The following is an 18788-nucleotide window of genomic DNA, read 5'->3' on the forward strand; positions in this document are numbered from 1 at the left end:
TAAATATTCTCAGAACATGAGTATATGGACCCATTGAAATATTAACAGAATGGAGAAAACTTATAACTTTAATACTATATCAGAAAATGGGGCATGAGTGGTGGGCATCTGCCTTGGGCTCAGGTTGTGATACTGAAGTGCTGGGACCAAATCCCACATCAGGCTTCCCTCAGGGAGTCTTCTCTCTCTGTCTATGTCTCTGCCTTCTCTGTGTTTCTCATGAATAAATAAATAAAATCTTAAAAAATATATATCAGGAAAGTCCATGTAAAGGACTTAGAAACAAATCAAGGACATTTGTAGTAAAGTCTTATAAGTTTCTTATTCGTAGATTCTTGAACTACTTATATCTGAGACTAACATTCACCTCCTTCTATAGTGTTATCTTGAACCCCTTTGCCCCATTTTTAGTAGTGATTAAATTAATCTCTGACCATTAATCTTCCTAACTCATCCTTGTTCTTTTGAATGTAAACAAAAGGATGCTAATTTCATTCGAATTGTTCTAGAGTTAAAATGTTCCCAAACTGTCCCTTGTTCTTCCTTTTCTCTGTCCTTTTTTTTTTTTCTCTTCTGTCCTTTTCAATGCAATTACCATTTATGACTGTAATTTACTTCCATGGAGGACCCACTATGTGTCCATTATCTGGAGTTTCAAATACTCAAAACACACACATATTGATTGTATGTATATAGATACACAATCACATACATCTTTGCAGCCACATATGTATATTTATATATGCGTGTACCTATAACCACATGCACACTTTCACATACACATACACACACATACACAATTACATACAGTCCACAATCCCATACACATATGCAGACACTTCTCATAATGACCTATGCAATTATGCACACACACAATAACATAATCATGCAATTACATATTCATATACAACCACATACATGTCTACAATCACACATAATACACTTTTATCCTCCTAAAATCCTTTTAATCTGATTTCTATTATCATTATGTTCATTTTTCAAACAAGGAAGTAAGCTACAGAGAGGTGTGCGATATTAAACAGCTTATAAGTGATGAGGCCTGTATTTGAAATGCAAGCATCTGACTCTACAGTTCACGTTCCTATTCAAAACGCTGTATGATTTTGACCAATAATGTATCTTAAGTATTTAATTCTAGTAACTGATTTCCCTGTCACTCCTGTGCTTAACTTATAATCACTCATTGTCTGCAGTATTTTTTAACCATGTTTTTAGTCCCCTATTATGTCATGTCAGATGGCTGAGTCAGTTTTTATATAATTCCTTTTGTCAAATACATTTCCACACGTTGATAAATATTTAGTAAAGGGGTTTTTACCATTATTATAAATGTATATAAATGAGCAATCTTCTCTGAATGTTAAATATTTTCAAATTAATATTTTACTAAATTATAAATATTGAATATCTGTGTAAAAGCATATTATCGCTTCTCCCATAATATCTCAGCATTCATCTTTTCTTTTCTCATTCATTGTATTTCCCCCCCCCATTTTCAGATCTATCTTTTTGAATTCTCTCCTGTTCCTTTTATTGAAGCACAGAAACATGGGAAGCATATAAGGAATCATTTCCACCCTGGATCTTTGGATTCTGTGTTGGGTATGATTGATTAACCAATTAGAAAACCAGCGAAACCAGTCCTTGGAATATGTGATTTCTTTAAACTGAAGTTTTCATTTCCTAAGTTGATTCTATTAATTTTGGCTTCTTTTGTCTTCTCTTCCTTTTATGATACTTAAAGATTTTTAATTGCTGCATCTATACACATAGGTTTTCTTTGAGCAATATACTCCCCCCGCCCCCGTCCAGGAATATAATATTTTATCAAATCATTTTACAAAAAGAAATGGAGACAAAAAGAAAATACAACACTTTATAAAGTGCTTTACCTCTCTAGCAATATAGTAAAAATGGCAACAATAAGTTGTTTAAAAAAAGATCTTGTTTATCATTAACTTGTTCATCTCAATTTCACTTTTTATAAATTTACCAATTGTTAGAATATTATATAGGCGATGGCTTAAAATTTATTTTCTAGCAAGAACAATTGTATAAAAAAAGTTCTCTGCCTATCCATTTGGGAAGGAAAATATGTATTTCATGAGAGCAAGAAGCTGTCAGATAACCAATTTGTAAACCTAGAGAACTATGAAAAAGCATGAATTCATGCTCAGTTTAAACTGTCCCTCAGAAATTTACAATCCTGTAAAAATAGACAATAGCTCAGGTAATATTATTCAGCTCCCTCTCCAGCCCTCTTTGTCAAGCCCCATTTTACAGACCAAGAAATCAATGTGCAGAAGAATGTATAATACTTGTTAATTTTTTAAAAAGTAGTCATCTATCCCAAAATCCTTGTCATTATAGACTAAATTTCTTTTATGCTTTTCACAAAGCAAATCTTGCCTTAAAATGTTTTATAAAACCCCCTTTGTCTTAAAAATAGAATCTCTATATATTTTATTACAAAGAAGTATATATAAGTACACATACTTATATATACACACATATATATCTAGATAGATAGATAAAATTATATTCAAACTACAAAATCTTTAGAAAAGCCCATATACTCACAGAAACATCAACAACGACCTCACTGCAAATCCCAAAGTAAATTATTAATTTGAGACATTCATTTACCCACAATAAATGTATCTTACTAAGGGCACATTACAATTTTAACTATCCTACTAATTGATACATATTTTCTTTTAAATGATAATGCATAAAACTCCCAGAACATAATACATTTTTTTCAAATTATTTTACCAAAATACATGGAAACCATTCAAAATTTTTCAGAGACCATTTACCTCTTTAAGCAAAGTAGCAGTTGTCTTTACTGTCAAAAATGTCTACAACGGGTTGCTTAATAAAAAGAAAAACCGTGTTTAAGAACTCGTGTCACGGAAAGCACTCAGGTTCCTAAGCTTGATGGAAATTCTGGTCTATTTCATGTGCAAATGATATTCTGTACCACTACTCTTCTCTGGTATTTTAGGTGTTTTCCCCCACATCATCAGTCCAGGTGACAACTGGTAAGGAAACATTTTCTTGGCAAGCATCTTTCTAGTTTAGGAAATTTCATTTCCTGTAGTTGAGGTCAGGAACTTAAAACTCTTTCATAAAGGAAAAACCATTCTTAGGGTCGCATAGGTGTGACTCAAGTAAATTCGGTGATAGAAAAACTAAACTCATGTTTCGATACTGCTTTTAAATTTTTTAGTATTGCTTGAAATTTATGCTAATCACCCAGCTGGGTTTGGCAGAAGAGTAAGGAGGCACATATTATTTCTTTCCAACCCTTATTTTTTTAATTTGTGAATTTTTTGTTACTAAAATTAATTCTATTCTTACTGGTTTAAAAAACTGAAATTACTGAAAAACAAAGGAGTAGAATAAAATTACTGTATTCCCATTCTAAGAAGGTTTGTATTATTCTTTTAGTGGATTTCCTTTGTGGTCAGCATATGACACAATAAACCTTCTGAAATAGAAACAACAATGCAAAAACAAGGGGATTAAGAAAAGACCAAAAAAAAGAAAAAATAAAATTATGCAACTACAGCAAGCTTCCATATGTGATTTGGGCACTTGGATCATGACATCAATAAAATACATTTAGTCATTAATTTCAACTGTCTTCATCAAACTCTTGAAAGATTTTTGGAAGAAAAGATGGTAGGAAATGGAGAAACTTTCAGAAGTCAAGAAAAGAGAAGCTAAAGAAAATGACATTAATGAAGCCAGGACAGTCTACAAACTAAGTAATTAACCTCAAGATTTTTTTTAAATGACATTATTTTTCCTGTAGTAACCATTATGACTTATTTATGTTGCCATTTATATGCTAAACCCAGTTTTCTCTTAATGCCAATAATTTTCAAAGTATTCACTGCATAATGGCTAATAGTAAAAATCTAGAATGATGTTTCATCATACTGAAACTTCCAAGTGCTACATTATTCAGTTTACGTGAATATATTTAAAATTTAGTTCACTGTTGACTTTTGTACAAGAGGCTTCTATTTTATATGTATTGTAGAACCACCTCTACTATTTTTAATCCGAGAGACGTTCAATTACTAATGTCATTCTACCTTAATAATGGCCCCACACTAAGTAGTGGAACAGGAGAGCAATGAGAGTGTATAAAATATTTGCCAAGCAACTGGTCCATAGCAACTGACATTTAGTGTGGGTTCACTAAAAATAGTTATTTTTCTTTATTTCATGAAATAGGTTTGTTTCCTGTTGATAAGACCTTTCATGTCTACTGCTTTATCATCTTCATTTAGCTCAATGCCTGGCACAAAGAGGTAAATGCATATAAGTGAATCAATTAAATAAGAGAGCCCTCTAGGGACTTAGCCTTACAAAGCACCATTTTTCAAAGTCTTTTTCATGTGGCTTCAAAATTTTGAGAATATATATTTTGTTGCTTAATAAATTAATAGTTATCTTAAGCAAAAAATTTAATTTATGGTCAGAAAATAAATTATCTAGGAAAATGTGCCATGTTTGCACTAACTTTTCAGGTACCCCCAGAACACCATCATGCATATCTGTGCAGATACGCCCCAAATTAGAGAATATCTCACAGAATTTTAATCAAGTTAATGAAAAGATTATTTGTTAACCTTTACATAATGCCACAATAATCCCATTTTTTAATCTACCTTTGTTGTTTAATGAGAAATGATTATTTAAAAGATCTACACATGTTGATCGACCCAAAATGAGTATAAGACCTTGAATAATAAAATACAACTTTTATCATATTTTGAAGGCCAGTCTTCACTCTGAGAGTTGTTTTCGTGGGAACATTGACAAGGTACCGAAAATCCCTAGTAAAAACCTAAAGTCCACTTTTATAAATTTAAAAACCTATAGCAGTTTATTTTGAGGCAATCTTTGATATTGCTGCATTCACACAATAATTTCACAGCCGAGAAAAAGGACCTGTTAAAATCATTATTTCAATGAGGTTTGAAAAATTCTCCTCCCTGCCCTAAGCAATGGCAGATTCTTTATGAGGTAGCAAATTGTTTTTGACACTAAGTCAAGCCAATGTTATCTTGGAATAGAAGTACTGTCTACCTTGGGAAAATCCACCTACCATACTAGATTGGTCTAAATCTCAATATGAGTCATATCATATCCTTCTTCAAAAACTTGGATGATTCCCCTTCATCTAACAATTAAGTCCATGCCTCTGGAATAATACATTAGGACACAGTATGGGAGCATGGATAACAAAGGCCTGACTACCATGAACTAATCAAATAGACATTTTGTTTTTCTCAATGTACCATAAAGTCCAGGAGTAAGTGAAGGAAAAGCAGAATGGCTCCAAAATGCTGGACTGGATTGAAGGTTCTTTCCATTTACTCATGGAATTTTCTGTCCTCACAATTCTTGTGTCGTGATTGCAAGACTGCTACTGTGCCTTCATCATTGCACCCATAGTCCATGCAGGAAAGACTGGGAGGAAACTGTCATGTGGCCCAGATATCTCTCTTGGTCCCACTGCCAACCAACAAGGACTAGCTCATAGATTCTCCTCTACTGCAGCCTCCATGCCTCCACAGCACAACTTCACTTTCCAGTCATGATCTTGCTTCACATTTCCCTGAGGAACCTGAAGCAAGCAACAGAAAATCTTGATAAACTTCCATTACTACATCTTCTCACCTACCTTCAAAACTAGATAATGTCCCGAACTTTCTCACAAGATCTTACTCCATGTCAACAACCAGAGAGTATTGCTCACTAACTTTCCAGTCAACAAAGAAACATATTGTCATTGCTTCATCTTAGTTAAAAAACAAACAAAACAAAACAAAAACACATCTCTCAAGCCTCATCCCTCTTTACTTTAATAGCAAAATTGCCTGAAAGAAGGACTTGTGTATAATAACTGTTTTCAATATTTCTCTTCCTACTTCCTCTGAACAACAATTAAACCGATTCTAATTTCTACCACTCCACCAAAACATGTCTTGCAACCAATGATCACATCAGCAAATCCAATGGGCCGTTTTCTAGCTAGTACCATAGCATGCATTTGAAATAGTTAACCTCTCATCTTCTTCAAAATTTTCTCCACTTGACATCAGAATATTCCATTCTCCTGCTTTTCTTCCTACCTCACTATTTCTTCTAAATCTCCTTTGCTAATTCTCCTCCCCAGCCTGAACTTTTGACATGGGAAAGCCCCAGGACTTCTCCTTGCATCTCTTCTCTTCTCTCTACTTACATGCAGTCTTTTGACAACCTTCTGCAGTCTCAATGCTTTAAAACTGTCTTTACGCGGACAATGTCCAAGTGAATATCTTCAGTCAAGATTTCTCCCTTGCCTAAATCCAAATGTCACTTTTACAGCTCTGTGTGAATGTTAATAGGCAACTAAAATGTTAAAGGTCCGAAACCAAGTCCCTAATTTCCGCACCTTAGAAAAATAAATAACTAACAAAAACAGAACAACCAAAACCCAATATATCCCAAATCTTTTGCAACTGCGTTTCTCAGTGATTAATTGTAGCATCCTATCATTAGTTTAGAACACAATCTCATAGTTTTCTTCAAATCCTATGTTTCTCTTACCACCTATATACTGTCTTTCAGCAAATTCTGTCTTCAAAACACAACATATCCAGACTCTGACCACTTCCTTCCACCTTCTCTTCTACCACCCTGGTCTGATTCCCTAACATGTCTCACCTGGAGACTCTAATAACTTTATAACTTGCCTCTGCCAACAACTTTGATCCCTTACAATCTACTATCAATACAACAGCCAGAGACATCCTGTAAAGAGGATGTCAGGGCTTGTCATTTCTCTGATCAAAGTTTCCAGTGGCTTCTCAACTGACAGAGAGTGGAAATGCCTACAGAATTTTAGAGCATATACCCTCTGAATTCTCCTTTGTCCTTCCTTCCTTCTTTTTTCTTGAACATACTGGACACATCCTGACTCAGAGTATCAGTACTTACTATTCCTTCTGCTTGAACTCCTCTTCTCCAAAATCAACAAGGAATGCTTTATCACCTTTAAATTTTTGCTCCAATAATAAGACTCTCCATGACCATCCTATTTAAAAATAAAATGCTTTTCCTACTTGGTTTTTTCCACATAGTACTTATCATTGTGTAACATAGTATATATTTTACATGTTGTTGTGTTGAATGCCCTTTTTTCTCAACAAGCTCATCCAGATCGCAGATTATATGGTTTTTTTTTTCTTCTATTACTGTATCTCCAGTGCCTAGAACAGTACCTGGCTTAGAACAGATACTAACAAATACTTGATCAAATAAATAAAACACATGAAAAGTTGGCCACCCCCAGAAGTCTTGAAAATGTACTTTTTTTGAGCATGTCATTGCTGTGAAAAAATCTGGATTACATTTGTAAGGGAAATAGGTTGAGATGGGTACTGTGTATACAGCCAACAGAGTCTTCCACACACAGTGTTCTAAGAAATGGCCCAAGCCTCTTCTTCTAGAGGAGATTTAGATGCATTAGCAACTTGCCCTTCAAGAACAAAATGTAGTGGATATTTTTAATATCTATTTCTGAACTTTTGTTCCAATTCTTTTTTGTTGTTGAAATTCACTCTCTAAGAGAAATCTTCTACCTTGCATAACATTCTCTACTTCCCTTTCTAAAGAACCCATATTCACATATGAAGATCCAGTTCAAGTATCACTCTTGGGACAGCCTGCCCATTCCCTCTATGAGACTTTATGAACCTTTAATATACATGCTTCTGTTACTGCACCCATAGTACTATAACTATTATTTCTGACTTCTTAACTATAAGTTGGTAAGCTACATAAATACAAGAATTTCTTCTTTTTATTAATTTCTTAATTTTTATTACACTACTTTTTTCTAAATATGCCTCATTTTCCCTAAATAAGTGAATACATGTGAATTTTGAAAGAATATTTAAAAAAAAAATATGTTCGTTAGGCTAATCCTATGTTTAATACATAGTTTGAATTTAAATTTCTCTTTTCAGGGTTATTCAAGGCTTTAAAGTAAGAGGAGAATCATTTTTTTGTTTGCCTTTGCCCAACATCAAAATCTTCGCTTTTTCCCTTGTTGGGTCCTCTCTATGACCACTTCACTCTTCCCCCTCGACTATCATGTTATATTCACCTCCACTACTGCACTGCTTAGATCTTAAGCTCACAGAAAAGACTTAGAAATAATCTGATTGACTACATTAAGCTGAACTGGGCTAGGGGAAACCGAAAAGGCTGAAGACTGTATAGTTTTTAAAAGAATCCTAAGTTTATTGGGGACAGAGCTAGTTATTACAATACCTTTCAACTAGTACAGTGCCTGGTACATGAAGTACATAGTAATATCCAGTATTTGTTAGATGAATGACTGACCAAGTGATTAAGTGAAATAACCATGAAATAAAAAACAGCACCAAGTACATAGGGAAATTCAGCATATGATAGTGGCATATCAAGGCAATAGTCATTGGCAGTGGAAATAACTGAGAAAAAACTTTAAAAAGACATATTGAAGCCAGTCTTTTTTAAAAAAAAAAAAAAAAAACAAGGTCATGAAGCCAGTCTTATATCAAAATTCATTCCATCCATGAAGGAAATAAAAAAAAGAAAAACAAGGTAAAAAAATAAAATCTTGAAGTTCAGAGAAAAAAGTAGGTTAGTTTTTTTTTTTTTTTTTGCTTTGATACTTTCTATAAGAGAAGAAAAAGTAAACAAAGCTATTTTATTAGAAGGTGACAAATACTACCAAAAAAATGAAAGAAGGAAAGGATATTGAAATTACTGGATTATCCCTAGAAGAATAATCAAAAAAATGCTTAGGAATGGCTATCAATTTATATGTTATGGTTTTAAAAGTCACTTAATTTCCTTGTTTATGAGGACATAGATTAAAAAGTACAAAAGCAGACAAATTTTAAAATTTTATTATCACAGTTTTCTACAGGACTGAGGTTACCCTAAAACAAGGTGATTTTCTAACAATGGGAGGAGTCTCATCTTTGAGACATGAATCAAATCATCACAGCGATGTATATTGAGAAACTGACAAATATTGAGAAAGATGCTAAGGGAAGACCTGGTAAGCTGTTTTCCCTCTCAGAAATTATTGGAGAACATCCTCCCTATCTATATAGCACTTATGGTTCCAAAATAACTCAAGAGGAAAATATCAAACTAACATATTATTGTGAAAGAATGACAGAACAAGGAGGTCTTCCTTAACCATCAATTTTGCCATTTTATTGTCTAACTAAAATTACTAGCTTCAATATTTTTAGCTTCTTTTCGTTGCAACAGTTGCAAACTATGATGCTGCTAAGTGGCAGCTTTTAATCTTACAAATATTTCAGTTTCATCTGGCTATCTCTTACTTGAATCTAAGTAAGTACCACCTCTGAAACCTAACATGCAAATGCAGTGATTTGTTTATAAATGTTTAACAACATTTGGTTCTGTGTGTGTGTTTAGGAGAGAGGTAGAGCTTGAATTTGTACCATTTGCAGATTTCTACAGTGCAAACACTCTCATCATAGCTGATTTTCTGGAGGCGGAAAGAGATATATAATAGGTTCTCATGAACCAATTCAAACCAGTTCCAGCACACCACTGAGCCAAGCTTTCCATCATCTGTCCACTTCACATGTTTAACCTTTTTACTATTCCAAGCCCTCTGCTCCTGTGCTAATCCCTTCCAGAACATCCTTTGCATGCTGACCATGTTCCCTGGGCCCATGCTGTTTCCCTCACTGGGATTATCAGGCAACCTGCTCTCTATCTATGTACTGCTCATAGTTCCACAGATTACCAATAGTTCTAAGCTCTATTCAACTTCACCTTATGTCACGTGATGAAGTTTTCTCTATTGCCCCATTTTTCAGTGGTGTTTTCTTCTTCAAAACTCCTCTAGCTCATATTTCTTAAGTACTCATGCATCCTTAAAAAAAAATAGAGTACTCATACATTAGGCACTGCATATATAAAACCAAGCAGCCAGAGACCATGTCCTCATAACATATAATCTTAAGACATGGATTGAGCAATCACAGCAATGTATGTAATGTACATTGTACAGTGTGATGAAAAACTGACAAATGTTGTGAAGGATGCTAAGAGAATACCCCTTAACACACGACTTGATCTCTTCTGGGGGATCCTGTGTTCTGCCTCTGTGTCACAGATATCTTATTTCTGAAAGTGTATTGCGTTCCTCAATTGCAGGGTATACATCTATTACATCTACAGGGGCTGTGCCTTGTCTCAGTATTATCTCTGTCCTTAGTATGTTTTCAGGAACAGACCTAGGACTTTAAAAGAAAAGCCTCAAGCTGACTTGAGCTGACAGCAGCTGATGACACTAAGAGGAAGGGCAACAGGGACTATGGATCTAAAAGAATGTCAGAAGAAGAGCAGGGGCTGCCCAAGGACCCTGGCCAGACCAATCACGTAGGCTGGAGCAGAAAAGACTGGGTGGAACTACCCACGGAGCTGATAGCCAAGAATAGGTTAAATGAGGCTGAAGGGCACCGATGACACCTCCCTGAAGATCAGAGGAAGAAGACTTTCCACCCCTCATACAACCAGCTTTCCAAATTCACAACTCTAAAGTAGTCATTTTGATTTCTGTCCACAAAACCAGCATCCTAGAAAAACTGGATATTAACAAACTTACATCATTCCATTAATGATAATAAATCAGAAGGATCAGGGGCGACAGTAGGGTTTTAAACAATCAATAGGTGACTTCATAGTTAGAGGCATCTTCTTGACAAAGATCTATTGACTGAACAAAGCAGACCTTCCAACCTCTCCAACACTCACAGTCTCATTTTTAATATCCTTTATGGTTAGTCTAGCACAGAAATGTAGAAGTATTTAGGAAAAAAAAAATTTCATAGGAAATACCAGAAAGGGAGACAGAACGTAAAGACTGCTAACTCTGGGAAACGAACTAGGGGTGGTAGAAGGGGAGGAGGGCGGGGGGTGGGAGTGAATGGGTGACGGGCACTGGGTGTTATTCTGTATGTTAGTAAATTGAACACCAATAAAAAAAATAAAATAAAATAAAAAAAAAAAAACAACCTTTAAAAAAAAAAAAAAAAAAAAAAGAAAAGAAAAGTCCTGACAGCTTTTACAAAGAAGATTGAAAAGCAACAACAACAAAAAACAATGTGAAATTACTGGGCTTCCTCTATTTTCACAGAAACACATGATAACAAAGTTTAACCAATATGTAATATTTTCTTCCTGCCTTGGATGGATAACATGTATATTACAGATGAGATGACAATACAACTAACTAAGATATTCTTAAAGACCAATTCTTCTTAGATTTAACATAGTCTACAGCACTTTTTCCTTATGAATTCGTTATGAAATGGATGTTGGAAGAATGTGAAATGTTGAAGAACATGAATAATTTAGTACAAGACTTTCAGGTAATTGTAACAAATTTAAAACTTTGCCCTCATCTGTCCAAAACAACTACTTTGAGAACCACTTGGTATGCCGCCAGTAGTGTCCAAACCAAGTCTTGGGTACATTTGCCAATATTGTTCTTCTTCTATGCTAGTATCAGTAACATGGTTCAAACTACTACAACTATAAAAACAATTCTGTCCAGCACTAGAGTAGCTTTATTTTATAATTCTCTTTCCCTGAAAAATAATTACTTCCACTATAAAAAATAATTTGCTACAAGTATAAAATACATAAAACATTAATATCTTTGTAATGAAGCAAATTGTTCTGGGTTTTTTGATTTTCTCAATCTCAAAGAACTAAATTAAACCTCAAGATTACCATTAATTTAATACCAAATCAAACTTTCATTTATAAAAACAAATGCTGAACATAAATAACACTTCCAGATGATCGTTATCTTTTAACATGTGCTAAATCTCTCAGAGTGCCCTGGACCCTTTCTTAGCTTTCACTTGTGCACAGAACAAATTATTAGATTCTAATATCAACATCTCAGCAGCAGCCATAGTTTCCTTAATGACCTCCTTCTGCTATTTTCAATACTTTAATGCTTGGCTATCAAAACTTTAAGATTTCCCTGACTTCTTTTTATATTTTCAATGATACACCAAAGTCAGCATAAACAACCATTGTGGACTTAACACAGTCACTTGTCCCCCTGAGCAAACATCAAACATATATATATATGTTTACTATGCCACAAACATATATATACTATACCACATTACGTTTTGTTGCCAAATCTGAGATGGTTTGACTTCTGTAAGTCTTATTTTTTCATTCGTTTTAGTTTAGACAAATGGTTCTTAAATGTTAGCATATATCAAAATTAGTTATAGAGCTTGTTAGAACACAGATGGGTGGGCCTTGACCTTTTGATTGTGCCTGGAATAAGACCCAAGGGTTTCCTTTCTAACAAGTTTCTGGGTGACAGTGCTTCAGGTTAGGGCACCACGCTTTGGAAGCCACTGACTTAGATGATCACAGAATTTCATTCTAGGATAACCTCTGCCACCCACTAGCTGCATTTGATCAAATCATTCTTAGAGAAAGTTCACAGCAATAACTGACACTCCAATCTGAGAATTAATTAATTTTCATTTATTTTTCAATCTTCTTTCTATAGCCCTGCTGGAAGGATATTAAAAAATATTCAGCCCAATCATAAACAAAGACACACCAAGGATTTTATATTTCAACAGAAGAGGAATCAATGAGTGTACAACCTATTGGTTAAAGGTCAACAGTCAGAGGACAGTGATTATCACCTTTTTTTGCAATAAAGAAATATAAGTGCTAAGAGCTGAAGGGACTTACCAAAGTCATTTTAAAAATTTCAAGTGGTATTTAGAAGAGGTCCCAATCAGCATTCCTTATTTGTCGTAATCACAGGATAATGCTGCCTTCTTTGGGATGACATCAGTATCTCCCTATTTCTTTATTTTGATACTTTAAAAGATACCGTTTTGGAAATACTCTGTTTTCATGTTGTGATTTTAAAGAGAATTTTACCTAACGCCAAACATGAAAATGTTTTAAAATGTTGGCCATGCATATTATTAGAAATATATAATAAATGAAATTGTTGCGATAAAATACTTGCTCACATGAGGTCTACAAATACAGAAGGGCTTAAAATAAATACAACAAGAACAAATTCATCTTCATCAAGTGTTAGCCAACCAACTGCCCAAGGCTGCAAAGGCCTCGAGCCCTTCACTCCAAGGAGCTTTTATGAAAGTTAAGCCACCTCTTAGGACAAAAGTATCCTCCCCTGTGGCAGAGATAATACTGAACTAGGCAAGCTCTAAATTCATCCAAACCCAATAAACCCATCCAAACGTTTATTGTTCACATGATAGTCTAGCTAGAAAAAAATTATTTTTTTGTTTTTTTCTCTTTTAATTGAAGATTGCAATTAGTCTCAAATAAAGAGCAAATTTTTAAAAATGATTGCTCTGACCACATACCTTAAAAACAGACTCCTTCTGCAGTGAAGTGATTGGCCCTAAAGTGAATCTTATAATAAAAAAGAAACAAATACATACGTCCCTTTAAAGTTATTGTGCACTGTAAGAATGATAAACAATAAATGTATAATAATTTTTAAAACCCTGCATAAGTTTATTATTATTGTTTGTTAACATTTACGGACAAATATTTTTTTTTCCTGGAAAACCATCAAACACTTCCGAAGTATTGTATTGCTTTTTTCCTCTCTCTTCCATACACATGTCCTTTTTTCTCTTCTATTATGTCAACTTCAAAATAATTATGCAAGAAGATTTAAACTGAAATTGCAGCCAATCGCAAGCCCAGAAAATACTCCAATTGTTAAATTCAGACATCCGGGTAACTTCAGTAAAGGGTGTTCACCAGGAGTCAGGTAGCTCAAATATTTATTACGGATGTCACATCACCTTTATATAAATACAGAGCATTGTCTCAAAGCAATTGATTACAACTATGTGTCATGAAAACCACTAAGCTGTTTTCTCATCGAAACAGATACATGGGGCACCTGGGTGGCTCAGTCGGTTAAGCATCTGCCTTCAGCTCAGGTGGTGATCCCAGGGTCCTGGGATCGAACCCTACATCAAACCCCCTGCTCAGTGGAGAGTCTGATTTTCTCTCTCCCTGTTTCCCTCTCCCTGCTCACGCTCTCTCTCTCTCTCTCAAATAAATAAAATCATTAATAAATAAATAGATACATGAACATTATGTTTAATTCTTACTTTCAAAATAGCTTATCTATTTGTGAACTCTAAGGCCAGAAATAATCACTAGTGTTTCTCCTCACTAGATTTTCCAAATATAAATATTAGTCATAGACCTTTTCATTATGAGATATTAAAATATGTAAGAGAGATGACTTCAAAATACACACTGACCTCTACTTACTTGTACTATGTCAATTCATGTTGGTCAGCATCATTTATGAGGAAAGCAATAAACTTGGTCATAGAATTCAGCCTACCATTGTGGCTAGGGAAAAAAGTAAAACTCTCCATCCTAGAAAATTCTCTTTCTACTTAGCATTAGATTTTCTATCATGGACATTTTTACTCTAAAAAAGTGCTTAGATTTTAGAAAACTTAAGCACTTTTGGGGGGACTTATACTTAGCTGTTATTTTGAACAGCATTTACAGTAAGCCAGACACGCTGGCAACTTGAAAGTCATTTTGGTGACTATCAGCCCACTGTAAAAATTGAAGGGGGTGTGGTTAACTGAAGAAAAGAATTTAATTGAAGATTGCATCATTCTTAATGCATTAAGATCAAAATATAGTATTGATTTACCTTTATAGGTGAATGATAGATATTCCATAAATTATTTATATAATCGCCTCAGATTTTCATTATTCCTTTATGGATTCCACATTTAGCAATTATCATGCTGGTGAGGAAGATAAATTTTAGCTGTTTTTTTTTTCCCATTCTTCGCTGAATGAAACAATCTCATGAGGCAGGTTTGTCTCTATCCCTTTGTAATCTCTCCAGGCCAAACATAGGAGAGATGCATGTTCTCACTGGTAAAGAATACAGCAGTCAGGGGCTCTCTGTCTGCTGCCTGCCCCCAGGTATGTGCAACATGCTCGAATGTTCTCACAGTTTGTTATGGGACAGCCCACCTCCTTCATAAACTATGTCATTACTTGGAAATCCATTTACATTAGCAACTAAAAGATGATTTTCTATAAGGTGAAATATCATGAAACAATATCAGTTTTTTGAAGATTACTGACTGATAGGAAAATTCACAAAATATAAAATAAAAACTGCATGCTACTATTTTCATAAGGTATAACCCTAATTATTTCTCCAAATGCACTAAAAAATTAGAAGAGGGATGTCTGGGTGGCTCAGTGGTTGAGTGTCTGCCTTTGGCTCAGGGAGTGATCCCAGAGTTCTGGGATCAAGTTCCACATCGGGCTTCTTGCATGGAGCCTGCTTCTCCCTCTGCCTGTGTCTCTGCCTCTCTCTGTGTGTCTCTCATGAATAAATAAATAAATAAATAAATAAAATCTTTTAAAAATTAGAAGAAAGTATAGGAAGATGTTACAAGGTGGTTTCCCTTATTTATTGATTACGATAGATTTTATTTTCTTAACACTTTAGTCATGGTGGTTTTAAAATTATTATTATTTTTGGAATAAACATTTTAAAGTACCATCATAAGAGGAATGACCTCTGGAAGGATCAGAAGAAGCAGGGGACTACATTCTTACTCTCTCTCACACCGTGTATAATTTGTGGCTGCCATGGCCTTGTAGAGGTCAGCAGGAGCTCTCAACAGACACAGAGTAAAGGGAGTAAGTGTGCCAGAGGGGAAGTAAGTTTAAGAACTGAGACCCATCAAGAAATGGACACAGAAATATAAGGCAGAGAAGAAAAGGAAAACAGAAAAGGTGATACTTTCAAAAATATGCATGATATTTTTAAAATTTTACATATTAAAATTATGTCACCCATGTAAGTATTAACACAAATAAAAAGGTGATGATACTGGACACAAAGTGAATGATTAAAATTATGATTTTATGATAAGCTATGACTTGAAGCAAGAGATTAAAACCACTATTTGAAAAAAAAAAAAACCACTATTTGATAAAAGTGTTTGTTTTCAGAGTCCAACAACTTTCACTTTTCTTAGTTTTTCAATTTACTTTAAAATCATGGAATAGGATTAAAAGAGGCATTTAATTACTGATCTCCTTCAGTTTCCCTATGTGTTATTGAATGTTACATAGGAAAAAATTAGACAAAAAAATTTTCATCTGTCTAAAATATATTGTTAGAAATTCCATTTTTTAAGGTAGGATTTATTCTGACTTTTGTGAAATGCTCTGATACACAGTGCCCCCCAATGATTGAAGATATGCTAAAGACAGACATTTATCTATTCAATTTCTAAAGTAATCAGAATTCATAAACAAATTCAAGCCAAGGCTTATCATTAAAATTCCATAAGCTAAATATTCAAGATAGGTCACAATCAGACCCCATTAGACTGTGGCCTTATTTCTTGTCACTCATCATTCTAGAAAGTGAAGTAAGATTTCTGCTAAGTTAAAATACAAAAAGACTTTGGGTTTTTTGTGTAAAGATAATATTCCCATAAGTACAATAATAAAATTATAAATGCATGCTTTGGAAATTGAGCTTTTAAAGGTAACTATATAAAACTTATTCCAGAAGATAGTAGGTTGTAATAGCTGTATCAAAATTAAGCTTAAACATGTTCACATGATCTTTCTTATATAGCTTTTGACACTAGTACAAAACTACACAAAGAAAATTGTGATTTCAACCCGCAATCAAGCTTGGCAATAATATCCAAAGCAAAGGGGAATTAGATTTAACTAAAGTTACCATTCTTTACCTCAAATTTGCTACTTGACTGAAAACCTCTTGAGGGGAAGAACTATATCTAAATCATCATTCCATCTGTAGCTACAGCAAGATGCTCAATAAATATTATCTAGTAAATTCACTTGTTTCAATTCAGTTCACATTTAATAAATATTGAGTCTAGGATAGGCTATAGCGATACAAAACAAAGTAGACAAAATATGGATCTCAGCATAATTGAAGTTATTTTGGCCTCAATGTCCACATCTGAATAAAAAAGATACTGGACTGTATGATTCTTAATGTTCTCTCCTGCCCTAAAATACAATGATTCTACTACACTATCAATAATTTTCTTAAAAAAATACAAAGCCACATTATTATCAGCTTTAAATTATCTCTGTTAGTGGTAAAAAGTAGTACAGGGTATTGGTTTAAAAGCATGAAAATTGAGGTCAGACAGCCTTGAGTTTAATCAAGACAGAGTAATCACACAGTAATTTAAAAAGGGAACATTCGATATAATGAATTATTAACTATAATGAGGGATTAAAATGAGATATTGGCTAATAAAAAGTAAAGAAAACTCTAAAAATATATAGCAATAACAGGTATAAGGAGCAGTCACTACCCCTAGTGCTGAGAGAAAACACCTTTCCCTGCCCCACAAGGCTGAGATACCTTGTAGGAGAGGGCATAACCGTGACCCACTAAATGGCAGAGAATTTGCAGTGGTGCCTAACTGTCAGAAATTGCTGGAAATATGCTCTAAAGGGCCTGTCCACAGGGAGATGCCTCTCACTACCAAACCACCCAAGTGGAAGCTGTTGGCAGCTAGGAGCTGCTGGTTATCATGCCCTGCAGGAGCTGGATGCTTAAGAATCTCCCCTACAGATGCAGGAGTTGGGTGCTGGACATGCAAATGCCCACTGTAGGAGCTTCAGAAGCTAAGCAATAAAGAAGTTATCCATGCTATGGGAATCTGATAATCAAACACTCCAAAACCAGAACACAAAACCCTTTCCACCTGCATTATCTCTCCAAGGCTCTTTACCGACAAAACCTAACATTGTGTCAGTTGGCAAAAGGCCCAGATCCATTTTCACAGAGCAGGCAAAAAGATGAATTGGAACTGATAGGAAATAAATAGATAAAGGAGCACATCCTACTCCTTTGACTGTCAACTTCCTTGCTCCAGGCTACACACATTTTAGCTTCCCAATAACAAGAGAACAACTTTACATATCAAAACAACTTTGTGTAAGAATATACCCTTATCCTTTTTAGAGAGATTTTATTCTTTCTTCCAAATGACAAATAGTCTGAAAAGTCATTGCATGTATTACTAGCTATATTAATTGTTCCTCAAATTCAGTAACAGCCTCACCTTTATTAAAGTTAAAATTATAAATGTAACTACCAATAGCATGTATATAAATAACATAAAGGAAAAGCAAGAGATGAAGAAAATGGTTAGGCTACAAATACATACACACACACACACACACACGTCCAAAAAATCAAACAAAACTTCTATAGTCCTCATTTCTGTTCTCATTTCTGCTCATTTTAATTAATTAATATATTTAATTAATGTCCTTGGCTTCCTTCCTCCCTTAACCATTGGTTGTTACCTCCACCATCAGCCGGAACTTCAATGAGCCAGGGTTTGAGTGACTCAAATGTTCATCAGTCATCAATTATCCCATTCTTACACCTCTAGTAAGTTGTTTGACCTCTTTAAGCTCTTCTTACTTCATTCATAAAATGGCAACAAAGGTAGATAGTTCTCACTTCCAAGTTTCTGGTAAGGATTAAACAAGTTAACATATAACGAGTTCTTAGTACATAGTAGACATATTACAAAAGTCTTTGTATATGTTACATATATGAA

General features: G+C 34.4%; 1 long non-coding RNA gene across 1 annotated transcript in view; it reads right to left on the bottom strand.

Annotated features, from left to right (window-relative positions):
• LOC111093740 overlaps positions 1 to 2959 on the bottom strand; it is a 25867-nt gene extending 22908 nt beyond the window's left edge. Inside the window, exon 1 of the long non-coding RNA XR_005383057.1 lies at positions 2841 to 2959. This is a non-coding gene — a long non-coding RNA (uncharacterized LOC111093740). The remainder of the gene's footprint in view (positions 1 to 2840) is intronic.
• Between the last annotated feature and the right edge of the window lie 15829 nt (positions 2960 to 18788).

The sequence above is a fragment of the Canis lupus genome, chromosome 33, assembly GCF_011100685.1.
Source record: "Canis lupus familiaris isolate Mischka breed German Shepherd chromosome 33, alternate assembly UU_Cfam_GSD_1.0, whole genome shotgun sequence".
NCBI classification, from domain to species: domain Eukaryota; kingdom Metazoa; phylum Chordata; class Mammalia; order Carnivora; family Canidae; genus Canis; species Canis lupus.